We start from the raw sequence: 16,798 nt of genomic DNA, 5'->3' as shown, positions 1-16,798 counted from the left end.
CCGGCGTCATTGTTTACAGGGCCGAGAGTCCATTGCAGGGGGAGGGGGCAGCCTTTCATCCTTCCGAGGCCGAGTGGGAAAGTGACGGAGCCCTCGAGGACTGCAGTGCCCCCGGGGCCCCCACCGCGCCGCACACGGGAGAGAAGGAGGGCGGCACCCGACGGTGAACAGCGCGCGGGCTGACCCTGACACGGGGCGCGCGACTCGCGGGATGACCCTGACAGGGAGCGCGTGACCCGCGGGATGACCCTGACACGGAGCGCGCGACCCGCGGGATGACCCTGACTGGTGCGTGGCCTGGATTTCGCGTCATGACCCAGGGACCTATGAAAAGAGAGAACAAGCCCACGTCACTGGAAGGCGGAAGAGAAGAACCCGGAAGAAGCGGAGGCGCCGAAGGTCAGCTGCCCACCGCTGACCCCAGACACGAGAGGCCACGAGCCCAACGTGCTGACCCCAGACACGAGGGGTGCGTGAGGCCCACGACGCCAGCTGACCCAGAGGGCACGAGGCCGACGCAGCGCTCCGCCACGTTCCTGCAAGCGCGTGGCTGACGCAGGTACGTGCCAGGCTCTCAAGGGCAGCCCTGCCAAGTGTCACGCACAGCCCTGCCAAGTGTCACGCACAGCCCTGCCAAGTGTCACGCACCAGGAGTGACACTAATGCATTTCAGTGTGGTGATCCGCATCACCGCACTGAAATGCAAAGTCACGCATTTGTAGCGCTTCCTTGGCTGTGACGCGCCCAGAACACTAGCTGTTAACCCACCAATTTTTAATGTGAAAGTGCAGAGCGGAAGCACTCGCTGTCGCTGTTCCGACAGGCTTTGGGTCTGCCTGAGGCCAAGGGAAGCTGAAACTATTATTCTATTTGTTACAAGTATCAGACCTCAGGATTGGGCTCATTGCGCGGCCGCAGCATTAGGCATTACCATTTCACGGATCCGGTGGGAGGAGTCGGCGAGTGCCCAGTGTGATTGGTGGCGGGTCCTGCTGCAGTTACCCGCCCGCCCACCGCAGTAACAGTTAAATTAGAGGCGGTGGGGTGTGCAGAGAGAAGCAGGGGGTGGGTGCACGCTGGTGAGGGGGGCGGAGGCTCAGTGCAGGGCTCGAGGAGTCCATGACAGAGACCTCGGCGGATGCGGCTCGGGGGGGGGGGGTGGGGGGCGGTGACTGGAGCTCGGCGTGTCAGACAGTGATCCTCGGCAGACTGGACAGTGTCCTCCCCCCTCCGCAGACCAGCTTCTCGGGCCGGGGGGTTCTGCTCGGAGGCCCATGTTTGGAGTTATTTACATTGTAAGGGTCGCAGGAGTGCGGCCAGGGCAATAGAATGTTATGTTATGTTAAGGTAAGCTTATAAAGCGCTCTGTCACCGTGGGTTTCCTGGCGCTGATCTGGTGCTGAGGGGGGCAAGGGAGATTAGCTAGATTGTGGGAAGAGCCATGTTTTTAAAGATTTGCGAAATTGAATGAGTGAATTGGAGGATTTAAGCAGGGGAGGGAGAGAGTTCCAGAATTTAGGGGCCAAATGTGCGAATCTCCGGCCTCCGGATCTGCAGAGTTTGATAGAGGGAACAACCAGGAGGTGTAGGTGAGAAGATCTGAGGTTACGTGAAGGGCTGTAGGGACTGATAAGGGATTTCAGGAAGGCAGGGCAGGGACCGGTTAAAGATTTGAAGGTGAGGCAGCCGATCTTGAAGGCTACCTTCGAAATGACAGGAAGCCAATGCAATTTGGTAAGAAGAGGTTTAGCAGATTGCCATTTCGGGATCCCGAAGGCCAATCTCGCCGCTTGGTTCTTGGTTCTAGAATGGGAGGGGGTTGAGGCTACCCGCCCGCCCACTGCAGTAACAGTTGAATTAAAAGTTGTCTCCACGACCCCTCCTCAACCTTTAGGCTGCTGATATCAACCACGAACTGATGACCAGAGTGGTTTTCAGTAGTTGCCCAGAAAACTTTCCTGACTTCTGTGCAGCTATATAGCTGAGCCGCAGCCACGACCCTCAAGTATGCCCGGCCGGCGTTGCTCAATGCTGCAGGCGGGATCCGAGTGAGAGTTGGGATGCGGGGGGCCGACCCTCGACGCAGGAAGTTCCCAGCAGCTTAGCCCAGGTATCACGATTTTAGAGTTATGCACGCAGAGCCCATGTGGCGCGATACGTTCCTCTTTAATTAAGGGCCTGTTTCACTGAGCTGATCATTATAAGCACACCACGCCCCGCAGCCTGCTTGCTTGCAGAGAATTCAGTTAATTAAAGGCAAATATTGCCGTTTCTGTTGTAGCCATGCTGCACTCTCTGTGTTTTGCTTTTTTGTGTTTTTAAACGTGACGATTTGGAGCATGGTGTCGGGAAAAGGCAACTAGCGCTGCCGTGACCCTCAAAGCTGAGGACACATGACCAGCCGCCCAGAAGAATCATGACTGGCCATGCATTTCCATTCATGTCACCCTGGCCGGCTGGTGGTTGTAGTCCGAGCTGTAACTTTAAGAAAAGTCACGCTGGCAGACGTCTCGCCTCTCTGCTAAGAAGTAAGTGCCTCACGAGTGTCGACAACTTTTAGTATCAGTTTGTTAATTAGTGCAGTAATTTGTACCCCTCACTAAAGTTTGTGCTATAGAAACACGGGTTAACCCAATAAGTCGCTGGGACCTGGGTGAGTTAATGATGCAGACAAAGTGGTCCCAGATACTAAAGCAAATGAACTAAGATTAAATAATATCTCAACTAAAATCAAGGAGAGTATCACAACATTGTTTTTAATCACAACATGTACAAATATTCAATAACCCGGTATTCATAAAATACATCAATATTTAATCATAAATGGTGCCCCTAACAGAAGGGAAAGGGGGGGGGGGTAGTGATGTGGCAGGTGAGGGAACTGAACAAGTGACAAAGCAGTGGTCAATTTGACCTCAATGAAAAATTACTAACAATTGATTAACAAAGGCTAATGATCACAATTCATAAATGAATATAACCAACTCATGCCTATCAAAACAAATCCACAAATGATAAATGGGGAAGAAGGCTGAGGATGGAAAAAGTGTTGACGTTTCGACCCAAATTGATGCAGGCGTAGGATAGAACCTTGCTAGAGGGTCTTCATCAGGACAGGGATGCAGGAGGGGCAATAGATCTGCACGGAAAATTAATAATTTTATTTTAATTACGGTCAAAATGATCCATATTACTCATAAAAATGTACACTATTGCTGGTCGAGGAGGGAAACATTACCAGGGGGACACGGAGGTTGAGACCAAGGTAATGTGAGGAATACTCATATGGTAAAAATCACCAAATCTGAAGGACTGCAGGTTAAACAAAGGACATTACATTGGGACAGTGTAATTCCCAAGTTATTAACAACAACCGACAGAAATACTACAATGGTTACTTACATTAATGAGTGTAGTATAAGGCAGTGATTTCGAAGGATGAGGGAATGAACGGGTCCTAAAAGGTGATAAAATGGTGGCCCCAGAGAATGTGTTAAGACTCATCAGATAGGGAACTTCGCAGAGTAAACAGCAACCGGATATGATGGATGTCCACAGTTCAATATATCTGTCAAGTAAACGACTAGGTTAGTTATCAAGAAACCTAATATTGAGTAGCTAAAGTAAGGGCATAAAGCGCATCAAATGAATTACCTCAATAAAAAAGCCTGGTTGCATGGTAGATAAGGAATCCGCCGCGTGGGTCAGGATCCTATAAAAAGTGAATTGTCAACAGTTAACCAACCATAAAGAAGGTACTTAATCAGAGCAGGCGGTGATTTAGAAAGGAGCCTACCTGGAGTGGGTAGTTCAACCGCTGGCCCAGGGGGATGTGAAGTCAATATCTGCAGTTAAGAAACGGCCGCATAGATTACTTCGGTCCGATTTCTAGAAGTATTGATGTGACAGACGTATAAATAGTCACATAAATGCAGCTAGATAATAATCTTAGTAGTTATGGCAAGATCGCAATGCGCATACCTGGAAAAGGGCGTTGCGGGACTTTGACAGGGGTATGGTGTGTACAATCCGAGTTCGTGAAAGCCGTGTTGTGAATGGGGCCGTAGTTCTAAACTTCCTATGTCGGAGTTCTGATCACGTGACCTTGCGCACTTCGGAAGAGAGTGAAAAAAGACTCCCAATACTTTTTTATCACAGTTAACACTCAAGGGTATAAGGCAATGAGATAAATCGCATTGGGGACACACTGATAAAAAAGTTGCTTGCAGCCCAATGAACCTGGAAGAATTACGATTTTTTATAATCTTCCCGAAAAAATATTTGAATTATGTCACACCTGAGGTGGTGCAATGGTAGTACCAATGGGGGCAAGCTGAATATGATTAAACAAAAGGGCAATAATTATATCATGTTGAAAGCCCAAGACGGATAGTCGATATCCTTGATAATGGTAGTGGCCACATCATATTTAATCAATGGGGGTCGGGTACAGGCTGGTTGGAAGAAATAACATTGTAGGTATATCGATTATGTGAAAAAGATATTCAAGTAAACAGTGTTCATTACAGTACATAGGAGAAGGATGACAATTCATAGCAGCCACCAATCGGCGTACCTATCATACAAGATGGTAAAGTTATTAATACCGAACTCAGCAAATATAATTGATAGCTGCATAATCCTCTTTAATCAGTAACCTGGATATATATAAAATAATAATAATAATAAAGCCATTTTTAAAGCGCCTGGTTACACCTATGACGGTGTGTCCCCGCGCTGAAATGCTACTACTCCCAGATGAGACAGAAAGTACCAGCGTACTATTTATTTGGGGAAGAGATAAGTTTTTAAATATTGTCTGAATCTTGTTTCGGAGGGCTCCATCCGAAGGTTTAGGGGGAGGCTATTCCAGTGTTTGCACGCCAAGAAGCGGAAAGAGCTACCTCCCATTCTGGTCTTGTGAACACGGGGAAGTTGGAATAACATCACTCCGGCGGATCTGAGATTTCGGGTGGGGCGATGGATAGTGAGGAGTCTTTGCAGATAGTTGGGGCCTTTTCCCTGGGCAATACGATGAGCCATACACAGTGCCTTAAACTTAATGCGCTCCACAATAGGGAGCCAATGCAGTTTACGCAATGCTGTCTTGCCGGATGCCCTGCGTGGAAGATTAAGTACCAAGCGGGCCGCGGCATTTTGGACACCCTGTAGCTGTTGAATGCCTTTTTTGCTTAGGCCAAGAAGAAGGGCATTACCATAATCCAAATGTGGCGTGACCAGGGCGTGGATGAGTTTCTTCCTGGCCCCGAAGGGGAGCACATCGAGAACTTTGCGGAGAGTTTTCAATATTCCGAAGCATTTTCCAGTGATTTTATTAATCTGTTGCTTGAAGGAAAGCTCCGCATCGATCATAATTCCCAAATTTTTAACAACCTCTGCTGGATCCCCCCTGGACGTAATCTCCCCTAACCGTTGTACAGGAGTTCTTGACAGTATGATCGAGCAGATGGAACAGCTTATTACTCTCTCTTTTCAGGAGTGCCATGTGCTGGAGGCCTGGAAAACCGCACAGGTTATACCCCTGAAAAAGAAAGCAAATATTCATATCTCCCAACTACAAAACCTCCGCCCTATATCCCTCCTCCCTTTTTGCGGTAAAGTTGTGGAGAAGGTTGTGAATAAGCAACTTATGAAATTTATTGAAGAGAACTCCCGTCTTCACCCAACCCAGTCAGGATTCAGAGCAGGATATTCAACTGAATCTGCGGTCCTCTTTTCCATAGAACGCCTGAGACAACTGGTTGATGGAGGGCAGACAGCAGCGTTGGTACTTTTAGACCTTAGTGCAGCATTTGACACCGTGCTGCACTCCACGCTGCTGTCAGTGCATACCTGGTACATACAGAGGTATTTAATTTAAATTGACCATTTGCGCAAAAGTGCTATCAGTTTCATTAAGTCCTGATTTTACAGAGTCAAATAAAAACATCCATTTGGCTTCCCGGATGTTAAGGATATTAGAGACACTACCACCTCTAGGACCCAATGTAATCTTCTCTAAAACAACCCATTTGAAATTCTCTGGTGGGTGTTTTGAAATTTTGAAATGGTCCACTAATGGGGCTCCAGCTACCTCACACCTGATCCTACATGAATGTTGCAAAATTATTACTTAGATAGTCATCTATGCTATTATCTGTGATTGTGACCTAATCTACATAGGTCAAACCCAGCAAAAGGCCAAAGTACCTTAAGTGGTTCAAGGACAGCAAATGATGTAGAAACCAAGAATTTGAAAATTGTTAATCTGTCTAACCGCACATTGACTGTTAGTTAAGAAAATGTTTTGAGTAAAGGTCTGAATTTTTGTATTTCTGAGGGATGTACCTTCACGGAGGCACATATTGAATTGTTCAAATTTGTACGCAAAGTGAAATTAAAACAGTTTTTCAAGCATAATCTGCCTCGTAATTTTTTTTTAAAATATTTTTTTTATTGCACATTCATATAGTGCAAAATCGTTCTTTTCAACATTCCTGCTTTCGACAGTAGCAATGTATAGGTCGTTAAATAAAACATTACACAGCCAGCGAACCCGTATCGCGGAGGATGGGCGGCGTTATCCGTAAAAGCGAAGAAGCATAATAACAAAAAACAAGTGCAATTGTTCAGCAGGAAGTCCTTTCATCTGCTTTTCTTTTTTTCCCCCTTCCACCCAGTCCCCAACGTATAAACTGTTATAATCCCAGGAGGCAACAGGCAAATTGTCAGTACAGTCTTTGTAAAACTGTTGTATTGCTTTTCCCACAAGGCAGTATCTAGAACATGCATGTCATTATCATGTAGTAACCCTGCGTCCCTAACCCCACATCCCGTCCTCTCCCGTCAAAGTGTACATCCTCATTATAACAGTCCAAATGTTCATCCATTACAGTTCTCTCTGTGTTTCCCACCCATCATCCTGGGTCCCTCTACTTCCCTCGCGTCTACTGGCAGCACATAATTGTTTTGGTCCTTTCAGAGACCCCCGTCCAGGCCATGGTAGCGTCTCCATTTACCCCACACTTTGTGGAATTTCCTCGGACATCCTCTTGCTTTATATGTAACTCTTTCTGCTGCCATATAGATATCTAGTCCATCCTCCATTACCCTATCTGAGGCGTGTCAGCCGCTCGCCACTTGTTAGCTACGTCTCTCCTGGCCACCACCAAGGCCAACACTAGAAATATTAGCTGTGGACGGGGCAGATCTATATCATTGGTCATTCCCAGCAGGATCAGCTTCGGTTCCAGTGGAATGTCTATCCCCAGTACGTTACTCAATTCAGTGGTGATCGCGCTCCAGTAGGCCTGTATATCTGTGCATGACCATAGTATGTGTAAGAAAGTCCCGTTCTCGTGCCTGCATCGTAGGCAGCTAGGATCTGATACCCTCCCCATTTTGCATAGCCTTACTCTGTCGTAATATACCCTGTGCAAGATCTTAAACTGGATTAGGCGTACGCGTGATTTGATTGCTACTTCTCTAGGATGCAGCAGTACCCCCCCCCCCCCAATCTACCTCATCCATCTCACCCACTTCCTGTTCCCATGTGTCTCGGAGGCCCGCCAGTGTGTTCGGTCTATTTTTCATGAGTGTTTTGTAGATTAATGAAACCACCTTCCCTGGGATCTTTTCTTGCAGCAAACGGCCCTCTAGTGGTGCGTATTCGGGGAGTGGCTCTCGCAGTGTCTCTTCCGCCAAGTAAAGAAACAGACACTTGTAACACTAGGCCATTGGTCATGTAAAATTAGAGTGACCTCAAAAACCCTATGCACATGTGAGTCTTGCGGTATATATGGTTCATCCGCCCCGCATATGGGTTGATGGCAGTTATCATCGGTCACTCTAAGTTAGTGATGTTGCCAGCCTCAACCTGAGGCACTTCTGGCATATAGTGCAGTGTCCAGAGAAGCAGCAAAAAAATGTGTCAAAAAAGAAGGGAGTATAGGAAAAACCAATACAGTGGGTTTAAAAAACTGAAAAATCACCCTAAGTGATTTTATTTAATGGTGTGATTAATCAGATTGTTAAAAAGGGTCTCGTACTACTAAGTTGATCGAGTAACTGGATCATAGTAGTTGACAAACATTTAACACACAAAACGTCGACATGTTTCTGCTCTGTCGGCCCACAGGGGTCTATAGAGCATTCGTCAGGACTAGACTACAAAAGTAGACAAACAATGTTCGAATTACTCACACCTCTTTGTGTAGTATTGCAATTATACCCTGTACACTTTGCAGGGAAAATTCCTCTGTTTTCTTGTAACAGGGAATACTTGCTGGCGTCGGGGGGCCCTCGGGACTCAGAGCCGCGTGCACTGGTGCTCAAGTCTTGTGCTGACTCTGCCCCCGAGTCAGCACAAGACTTGAGCACCAGTGCACGCGGCTCTGAGTCCCGAGGGCCCCCCGACGCCAGCAAGTATTCCCTGTTACAAGAAAACAGAGGAATTTTCCCTGCAAAGTGTACAGGGTATAATTGCAATACTACACAAAGAGGTGTGAGTAATTCGAACATTGTTTGTCTACTTTTGTAGTCTAGTCCTGACGAATGCTCTATAGACCCCTGTGGGCCGACAGAGCAGAAACATGTCGACGTTTTGTGTGTTAAATGTTTGTCAACTACTATGATCCAGTTACTCGATCAACTTAGTAGTACGAGACCCTTTTTAACAATCTGATTAATCACACCATTAAATAAAATCACTTAGGGTGATTTTTCAGTTTTTTAAACCCACTGTATTGGTTTTTCCTATACTCCCTTCTTTTTTGACACATTTTTTTGCTGCTTCTCTGGACACTGCACTATATGCCAGAGGTGCCTCAGGTTGAGGCTGGCAACATCACTAACTTAGAGTGACCGATGATAACTGCCATCAACCCATATGCGGGGCGGATGAACCATATATACCGCAAGACTCACATGTGCATAGGGTTTTTGAGGTCACTCTAATTTTACATGACCAATGGCCTAGTGTTACAAGTGTCTGTTTCTTTTTTGATAAACCTCGTACTTTCCCTGGGGAACGAAACAGACCTTCTAATTCCCTAGTCCCTCCTCATTGATTTATTGATCTTCCGCCAAGTAGGCATGTCTTAATTGTATGTATTTAAAGAGTTGAGAGCGCTGTAGCCCAAATTCGGTCTGTAGGGAAGCAAAGTGTTTCAGCGCGCCATTTTTGATGCCGTCCCCTAGTGTAGAGATGCCGATGTCGTCCCATCCCTGGAACCCTTTCAATTTGTGTAACTCTTTGAGCCAAGAGCATTCCCACAATGGCGTTTGCTTCGTAGCCCTGTGTGCCCATCCGGTGGCATTCGTGGCTCTATTCCATGCCCCCAGTGTAATCCTTGTGGCCGTCAGTAGTCCAGCCTGTCCCTTCCCCTCAGATATGTAGTGTAGACTTGAGTGTGTGCCCATTTGGTACCGTTCTAGAGCATATGTATGTATGTATGTATGTATTTGCATACTTATATAGCGCTACACTGCCACCCAGAGGATATCCTGGCGCTTTGACTCAGCAAGCCGAAACCACCGATGCAGAGCTCATACTACTCTTGGAAACAGATGGGTTTTCAGCCCTTTTTTAAAAGCCAGGAATTCACCCTGACTCCTTCGCAAGAGCGGAAGGGAGTTCCAGAGTCTAACGGCCGCGCAGCTGAACGACCGCCCTCCCATCCTTGTCCTCTGAACTCTGGGGACCGTCACCAGACATGCAGAGGAGGAGCGCAGGCTCAGAGAAAAGGAATACCAAGAGAATAAGTTCTGCAACAAGACTGGACCCTGTCCATGTACAGCTCTAAAAACCAGGCAGGATGCTTTAAAAAGGATCGGCTGATGAACAGGCAGCCAGTGTAGATCCTGTAGTGCCATGGCGGAAGAGGCAGCGCGCGGTCGGGAAAGTGCCAGCTTAGCTGCCATATTTTGGACCCGCTGCTGCCTACCCACCAGCGTTCTAGGCGCCTCCAGAAGCAGTGCGTTGCAGTAATCCGCACATCCGACTTAAAAGGCGGCAACGCCTTTGTGGGATGAGTGGCGGGCGCGTGGAGCCAGTCATTAATGGGGGTTTGGTGTTCTGCCCAATAATAGGTCTCCAGGTCAGGAAGAGAGATCTCCCCATCATATTGATGTCTCTGTAACGTTGTCAGTGCGACTCTGGGGTGTTTCCACAGCCATAGGAATGGCCGAAGGTCCGCATGTGTATCTCAGAACGTCTTGGATGGTATCTGGTAATATTCATTTTGGAAGTCATAGAGGAATTTTGGGAGAGATATCATCTGCCTCGTAATGTTGATACGCCAAGGCCTTCATTGCATGTTCCACTGTCCATAAAAGATGTTGATGCCATTTATACCTTAACTACATAGAAGAGGCAAACAACTATTGCAGTTTGCGAGACCTTGCCAATGATTTGAATGTAGCGGAAGATCTAACTTTGGACAGTGGTTTGAGGGTTTCATCAGTTAGAAAGCAGGCCTAGGGCTTGTAGAATTACTGGGGCTACACTAAACGACCAGTTGTTAGGAAGTAGGAGACCCACGGGAGCCGCGTGCAGTGTCTAAACACAGGCGCGGGTTCCCATTGACTTTCTATGGTGTTCGTAAAAGTTACAAAGTTAGAGATTAAGGGCACTCCGGATGGACTAGGATGGGACCCTTTTAAACTAGGACACTTCGAGAGTCAAGACCCACGGGAGCACCAGAGTACTCGAGTTACCTCACCCAGGGAAGCCCGGTGCATAGGTGTCTTTTCGTGTCAGGTTTCGTCGTTTTCTATGGAGAGCTGCAAAGAAGTGCTGCAGGCGACCAGAGGAAAAGTGTCTGCGTGGATCCAAGGGTGGATCGGAGATGTGAAGAACCTGAAAGCAGAGGGGACAGAGTCTTGGTCACTAGCCAGTGACCAGGAAGGAACCAGACGATGTCGGGTGCTTTAAGGTGAAGAAGGTGAGTTTGTCTCTTCAGCCATGAGGTCCAGGAGGCATTGACGATGGCCAGGAGCTGGATTCGAGCTGCCCCATGATGGATCTAGATGACTGCAACGTCGGTATCCGGATTGGACCCAACAAGCCTTGGCAAGCGCAACCCATGCAGGATGTCGAGATTGACTCTGTTGCTGACCAGCAAGGTCTGTGGCACTTCTCGTTTTTAGGGAAGCTGGAGCAACCAGGAATGCAAAGTAGTTTTAAGATGGCGTCCTCAGGGGACTCACTAGCCAGCAGGCAAGTAGCCGGGAAGACGTGTCGAGCACAAATGTGAAGGTGGGGCCCACGGGACACTTGCGGAGTGTTGGGGCCTGGGCTTCTGTGCAAATGATGCTCGGGGCTTGGGCTTCTCGTACCCCAATGCACAACTTACTGAGGCTTCAGGAAAGGAGTGCAATTAGCAAAATGTAGGATGTTCAAGATGTCCGGTCCCACGTCTCTCGTGTCCGCCACGGGTCTCAGCTTTGCTATGGATGTGGGTCGGGATCAGAGAAGTCTGGAAGTCCAGTTCTTGAGTCACAGAGGCTTCGGGTTCCAGCAGGAGCCTTGAAACTGCAGACCGGCAAAGTTGCTGTTGGTGCCTGTTTGAACAGGGTGGTCACTCATTGACCACAAGGGAGATGTCTTCCGTCTTCTAGTCAGAATAGACTGTCGAAGGTCCAAGAGTTCTGTATCAAAGTTTTGTTCCAGGATAATCATTAGTCCCAGGGACACAGCTCCTATACTTATACTAAGCATGGGGGCTGGATCACCTGCCTAGGTCCCTCCTATTGGTGGACCTGAGAAGGGGGTGGGTACACCCCTTTCTCTTTGTCCAGTTTCGTGCCAGAGCTGGGGCTGGAGTGCCCCAGAAACTGGTATGAACCGGGCTATGCATGGAGCATCCTGTGTGCCCCAGGCAGTGTCTAGATGCATTCACTGAATGCAGCCCTCCCTTCCCCAATACACAAAACCCCTGTCTGGGGAGGTGCCAGCCCCTCCCTGGACAGGAAACCTATTGTCCAGGCCTCCCCTGCTGGAGTTTCGTCCAGCAGCAGGAGGTCAGACTCGTGTCTGTGGCAGCAGCATTCATTTTGTGATGCTGAGGCTCTGTTTAACTTTAACCGGGTAAAGCAGTAACATACATGTCATTTCCCTCTAGAAGGGTGGAATGCTACCCCCGCCGCCAAAATTGCCGGGGGGTAGTATTCCAAACCTTACACGACATGTTTTAATAAAGCCAAACCAAAGTTAGCATTAACTGCGAGGATTATAATGCAATTAAGAGTATATGGTATGGCTATATCATAGAACAGCTATAAGGAGATGGTTCCGAAAGCTGCAGAGGAGCTCAGCTCATGCCAGAGCACCCTCTCACATAAAACCAAGCACTCTGCCTCCAGGATTGTCGAGGCCTACCTTAGGAGTGGCTTATAGGTGTATATGTGTCTATATGTAAAGGTAGATATAGGTATAGTATATCTAAGTAAGGGGTGATTACACCACCTTACCCAGGATGTGTGAACAGACCTGTGGTGTCAGTTTGGAAGGCAAACCAGGAGAGCCACAATACATGCTGCAGTCCCTTGTAGGCCTAGGGTGCACCTATGCGGCGAACACCCATCACAAAAAAGTGATTTGTTCGCGAGCACAATACAACGCAATTACCACATCGCAGTAACCTTTACATCGCAAGGCACACCAACGCTTCAATGTTTACATCGTAAGGTATAGCAACGTAAGCATCAACTACGCAACTTTCCGATTAAACGTTCACAACGCAGTATGCTATTTTGACTGACTTTTGATAAGTGGAAGGAATCGCAATGTTACATTTCAGTGCGATGTCATGAAAGTTTTTATTAATATGAAAATAAAGACAAGCGCGAGGTTGAAACGTTTGAGTGATTTAAATTTGACATTTGATGTCACTCAAACGTTTATATTCATGTGGACAGAAGCACTATGTTACGTTATTATATTCTTGTGGACAGAAGCGATATGTTACATTTGAGTGCGATGTCACTCAAAAGAAAGACAAGCGCTGTGTTAAATTTGAGTGCAATGTCACTCAAACGTTGCAACGTCACACAATCATAATAAGTTATAAAAACCGTGCAGTACAATGATTAGAGCGGCAGACCCTGATGCAGAGGTCTAGCCCGGGACCAGGGTTCAATTCCCCGCCTCGGCGGGTCTTGGGCTCAAAAATTCCACGGACCTGATAATTCTCGCCTCGGTGCCTATTCCAATCATGGAGTCCCACTCTGCAACTCTGGGCAATAGTTTGCTTAATCTCCACAACGGCCCCCACAACGCTAAGGATGCCTTGCCTCCACCTTGGGGGTGCCCAGGAGTGGACGCCTCACAGGGAAAGCCAGGATGGGTTCCACAGTGGTATTCGTACAAGCCCCCTGAGACCCTTGCGGGTGAGTAGTGCGCTATACAAGTATCAATTTACATTTTTACAAGACAAGCGCTATGTCTCATGTGTGTCAGAACTCAAACGTGGATGAATGGATGGATGGATGATGATGTGTGGGTAGATGAATGATGGGTGGATAAAAGGGTGGAAGGCTGTCTGGAGGATGGGTGAAAGGGTGGGTGGGTGAATGGATGGATGAAAGGGTGGATGAATGAAGAATGGGTGGATGAATGATGGGAGGATGAAAGGGTGGAAGGCTGTATGGATGGACGGATGAAATGGGTGGATGAATGGATGGATGAAAGGGTGGATGAATGAAGAATGGGTGGATGGATGAATTATGGGTGGAGGAAAGGGTGGAAGTCTGTATGGCTAGATGTGTGAAATGGTGGGTGGATGAATGGATGATGAAAGGGTGGATGAATGAAGAATGGGTGGATGGATGGATGGATGGATGAATGAAGAATGGGTGGATGGATGGATGGATGAATGATGGGTGGAGGAAAGGATGGAAGGATGTATGGATGGACGGGTGAAATGGTGGGTGGATCAATGAATGGATGGAAGAGTGGATGAATGAAGAATGGATGGATGAAAGGGTGGATGAATGAAGAATGGGTGGATGGATGAATTATGGGTGGAGGAAAGGGTGGAAGTCTGTATGGATAGATGGGTGAAATGGTGGGTGGATGAATGGATGGATGAAAGGGTGGATGAATGAAGGATGGGTGGGTGGATGGATGAATGATGCATGGATGAAAGGGGGGCTGTGCTGCAGCGACGACGTCCCTAGTCTACAACTAGTGGCCACTTACAGGAGCGTGGATACAAAGTATGCCCACAGGATGCCTGAAAAAGGTAGAACCATCTTGAGCCATCTTGTCGCCTCAACCACAGAACACTTGACATAGGTTCTGAAATACAATTTACCATCTACACTAAAATACACACACGTTTGGGGGCCTCCAATCGCATCTCATAAGCAAAAATAATACACAGTGCAGCACAACGTTGTTTTCACACTGAAAGCAGACACACAATGCGGAAAAATACAATAAATCATTCCACGTAATCGATCTATTCTCAGCCCAAAAAAGACTTTTATAAGCCTGCTTTAACACGAGTTTGTTTGGAAATGGTGCTTTGCACTTCGGAAACGTTCCCCCTAATTACAGCTAATTTGTCTGAATTTTAATGTTCGTTGTGTTGGTAAATTTGCGCACACCTACGATTATAAATTCTTTCAAAGGTACAACTATAAAATTGCGTGCATTTATAAAATAATGTGACTCCGCTGCCACCAAGTAGACAATACTATAATGCCCTGTGGCACGTAACTCCCTTTCGCTGCACAACACAGAGTTTAGATATTTACATTGTTAAGGCCATAATGTGGAGGAGGGCATATTTTGTACGAAAGTACAAAGAAAAATTAAGCAGGTATTTGCTTATTAAGGAGCAGAAGCATTAATGTTGAGGCTGCACATGGCACGTAAAAAGGGAAAATACAAAGGGAAAAATATTGTCTTGGTGTACACCGGGGTCGAGGGGGGGCCATGGGGGCCAGGGATTACAGGCGGGATCACTCATTCGGACAAAAGAATGCAAAAACTGTGGTAGGACACCACAAATCGCGTTGTACAGCCGTGCGATTTCGTTGTCTGCGAAGTTAAGGACTTGCCCATAGCAACCAACGCATTTGCGTTGTAACGACATACAATTTAAAAGTAGCCGATGTTGTGGAGCTTACGATGTAATAACCGCATGGTAAAAGCACGCGATGGAAAGGTGCAAGATCTTTCGACATACATCCACCTATGCCCCGGGTACCTATGGTACACTATACAGGGGCTCACAAGGGTGACCCAGTAACCAACCTGGTATGCACCTACAGTTCATGGTATCAATTTAGAGAGAGAACAGGTGGGCTGTGGGTCTCATTAGCAGGCCCACAGCCACATTAAAGTTGAAATATATTACAGCAAAAAGTGGGGGGGTGACCATAGGAAGCAGACCCTACTCTCCTACATAATACCATCAAGAAGAATCTTTGTCCTAGTTACGTTAAAACTCCGAAGGTAGAACTACCATGTCCTTCTTGGTTGCCAGCAACTGGTCAATATGTCGACTGGGCAAGAACAAAATTTCTGAATTCAAGTACAATTCCAACAAGGTTCATGCAATTGCTTCTTTTATTAATTGCAATACCACATACACGATCTATGTGATTGGGTGTGCATGTGGAAAAATCTATATGGGCAGCAGCATTTGGTGTCTTAAGATGCGAATCAGGAGCATGTCCATGCGATAAAAAATACAGATGAAAGATATTCAATAGCCATGCATATCAAAAATAAACATCCAGAGAACAACAATATCTGGTTCCATGCAATTGAGCATGTGGGCATGAGTATGAGAGGGCGAAATAGGGAACTTTCCTTACGCCAAAAAGAGGCCAAATGGATTTGCAAATTGCAAAGTGTACAGTGTGGGCTTAATAGTAATTCTGAAATGCACTATTTCCTGTAGAAATGAAAATATATAAATATTCACAGTTTTGCTTTGATCAGATTGAAAACTAGGATTGTATTTTGTTTAAAACTAGGCTGGAAGACTAAACATGTATGTCAATGGTTGGGAATGCACTGTAGATCAGGACCTTGCAAAGTCAGTAGTTTAAAATCGGAACTGTTTACAATTCCGATTTGACTATCTGGTCTGAAATGAATTATATCATTGTACATTCTCCAATCATTCAGGTCATGGTACACTGTTGCTGTTATTGGGTTTCGTCAAATTTTGTTTGTCTCTAATGTCATATTTACAGAAACTATCCTATAAATGATCCATTCATGTTTAGGAACATGAAACGCAATATATATATATATATATATATATATATATATATATAATACATCACATGGCTAAGACTGCGCATTTGATATCTGTGGACTAGATGACCATTGTCGACATGTTAGAGTAAGATCGCATGATCTGTAAACAATGGATGTAATAGGTATTTCCAGCTTAAATGGATAGAGGACAGATCAACCTTTTCCGTGTATGTGAACATGGAAGTAGAGTAAGAACACTGTCCACAGCGTGGGTATTATTCTAGCGCATTGTGTTGGATGTAGCCAACCTTCATGGACAATGTTTCTATAGATGCGTGATGTTGGTACACAGACAATGGATCTTATTATGTTACTGAACTTTATGAAACATTGTTGCATGCCTGACAATTGAATGTGCACATTCATGTAAAGTGCAGTTGTTTTATGCATGTTTTACTTTGATAAGAACATGCATTTGCCGAAAACGTGATTTATGGCTATGTGGAGTGGTGTGGCTCACCAGTTAGAGGCGGCAGACCCGGGAGCAGAAGTCGGCCGGGACCAGGGTTCAATTCCCGA

At 46.5% G+C, this 16,798-nt stretch overlaps 1 protein-coding gene across 1 annotated transcript in view; it reads left to right on the top strand.

Moving 5' to 3' along the window:
- Window positions 1-352: 352 nt before the first annotated feature.
- The window catches only part of LOC147737749 (uncharacterized), an 81,215-nt gene continuing 64,769 nt past the window's right edge, over window positions 353-16,798 (top strand). Inside the window, exon 1 of the mRNA XM_086943455.1 lies at window positions 353-559. The gene's annotated coding sequence lies outside the window, so the exon portion shown is untranslated. The remainder of the gene's footprint in view (window positions 560-16,798) is intronic.

The sequence above is a fragment of the Lissotriton vulgaris genome, chromosome 1_1 (genome assembly GCF_964263255.1).
Source record: "Lissotriton vulgaris chromosome 1_1, aLisVul1.2, whole genome shotgun sequence".
Taxonomy (NCBI): domain Eukaryota; kingdom Metazoa; phylum Chordata; class Amphibia; order Caudata; family Salamandridae; genus Lissotriton; species Lissotriton vulgaris.
The sequence above is the reverse complement of the archived record's forward strand: the minus strand, read 5'-3'. Positions and strand labels throughout refer to the sequence as shown.